At 53.8% G+C, this 2,148-nt stretch overlaps 1 protein-coding gene across 2 annotated transcripts in view; it reads right to left on the bottom strand.

The window, feature by feature from the left end:
* Nucleotides 1-1,189, bottom strand: part of LOC122553946 (B2 bradykinin receptor-like) — a 12,478-nt gene extending 11,289 nt beyond the window's left edge. Inside the window, exon 1 of one of the 2 annotated variants that reach the window (XM_043698449.1) lies at nucleotides 1,019-1,189. The gene's annotated coding sequence lies outside the window, so the exon portion shown is untranslated. Of the gene's footprint in view, nucleotides 1-817; nucleotides 959-1,018 lie in introns of those variants that run through there. The other variant, XM_043698448.1, reaches the window with a different exon arrangement.
* Nucleotides 1,190-2,148: the final 959 nt, after the last annotated feature.

Below are 2,148 nucleotides of genomic sequence, written 5' to 3'. Positions count from 1 at the left end.
CACACACAGTCACACAGCCCTCCACACACACACAGACACACACACAGTCACACAGCCCTCCACACACACACAGACACACACACAGTCACACACACAGACATAGGCACACATACAGACATACACCTGTCAGACCCTCAGGAGAGGGAGGGGGATTAGCTCATCCCCAGAGTGTGTCCCCACTCTCTTTGGAAACCAGTCCTGACTGTTCATTTCACCGCTGGGCAAAAGTGAGGACTGCAGATGCTGGAAACCAGAGTTTAGATCAGAGCGTGGTGCTGGAAAAGCACAGCAGGTCAGGCAGCATCCAACCCAGGAACGATGAAGGGCTTTTGCCCGAAACGTCGATTTTCCTGATCCTCGGATGCTGCCTGACCTGCTGTGCTGTTCCAGCACCACTCTGATCATTTCACCGCTGGCTTCTCCCAACACTTCCCCCCACCCCAACTCCCCCTCTCCCTGTCTCCCTGGGATTACAGGATCCCCACCCCGTCCCTCACTTCCAAGGGTGGGGGGGGGGTCCCTGCTCTCCCACCCCTGATCATTTCACCGCTGGCTTCTCCCAACACTTCCCCCCACCCCAACTCCCCCTCTCCCTGGGATTACAGGATCCCCACCCCGTCCCTCACTTCCAAGGGTGGGGGGAGTTTCCCTGCTCTCCCACCCGGGTAGGTGGAAGGGCAAGTCTTCCCCGAATTTCCGACAGACGTGGGGTCTCCGCCGCTATTGGATCCGGTGTTGGGAATCTGGCTGAGGGGTCCCATGGAAGTGGAAGCCAGGACAATGGACAGCAATCAGGGAGAGATGAGCGGACACTTACCGAGTGAGAGACCTCCAGAGGCTGTGAAAGAGCTGCTGAGGCCAGCCAGAGGTGAGGAGACTGAGAGGGAGTGCTGTCTTCCCTGGGGGGAGAGAGGCTGCTGAAACAGGAATCTCACACACTCTCACTGCTGCCTCCCAGGCTGACACAGTGCAAACTGTTGCTTCACGATGTATATATCTAACAGAGGAAGTAACTTACAGGGTAACTCCTCCAAGTGGAAATATGTTTAAGGTCACCGCTGAGATTGGAGGCAGTCAATAGGTTGGATTTGCTCTGCTCGACATCCTGCATTCAGCCTTTCCGATACTGTTTGTAAAGTAAACTGGAAGTTGACAGAGGCTAGCACAGACAAGTGTATTCAGACTGGTTCTCCCTGCTGTTCCTGTGAGCCCTGCCATTTAACTGCAGTGGGGGAATGTTGCCTATTAGATTAGATTAGATTACAGCCGTGGAAACAGGCCCTTCGGCCCAACAAGTCCACACCGACCCGCCGAAGCGCAACCCACCCATGCCTGTTCCTGTGAGCCCTGCCATTTAACTGCAGTGGGGGAATGTTGCCTATTCTTTCCCTGCTGGAGTTAACCTCAGGTAAACAGTACTCCCCAAACAGCTGGATGAAGTTAATGGAATCTTAAACAAATGTCTGGATGCCAAAAGCAACACCGTCATTTGTTCCCCCACATTTAGCTGCTGGAGATGGCATACTGCCAAGTCTCTTCAAAGGATGCCCACTTTGAAGAAGGTAGCCATGATGTGGAGGAGCCGGTGTCGGGCTGGGGTGGGCAAAGTGAAAAATCGCACCACACCAGGTTATAGTCCAACAGGTTTATTTGGAAGCACGAGCTTTCAGAAAAGGAGCTTGTACTAACAAATAAACCTGCTGGCCCACAACCTGGCGTTGGAGAAGGTGAGGACTACAGCTGCTGGAGAGTCAGAGTCAAAACATGTGTTGCTGGAAAAGCACAGCAGGTCAGGCAGCATCTGAGGAACAGGATCAAGGGCTTTTGCCCGAAACGTCGATCCTCCTGCTCCTCGGATGCTGCCTGACCTGCTGTGCTTTGCCAGCACCACTTGTTTTGACTATAACCTGATGTTGTGTGACTTTTCACTTTGAAGAGGTTCTCTGTCTCCCTCAGATGTGAACTCCGTGAGTTCCTTTCTCACTGCCACACCGCTGTGACCTCTTCAGCTCTTTGCACCTATCACTACCTCACCACTCCACCCCGCCCCCACCCAAAACCCTCCCCCAGCACCACCCACCCCTTTATCGGCAGCTCCCCCCAACCCCAGTCCTGAAGAAGGTTTAAACCCAAAACCTCAACTTCTCC

Source organism: Chiloscyllium plagiosum, chromosome 10 (assembly GCF_004010195.1).
Source record: "Chiloscyllium plagiosum isolate BGI_BamShark_2017 chromosome 10, ASM401019v2, whole genome shotgun sequence".
Lineage (NCBI taxonomy): Eukaryota > Metazoa > Chordata > Chondrichthyes > Orectolobiformes > Hemiscylliidae > Chiloscyllium > Chiloscyllium plagiosum.
The sequence above is the reverse complement of the archived record's forward strand: the minus strand, read 5'-3'. Positions and strand labels throughout refer to the sequence as shown.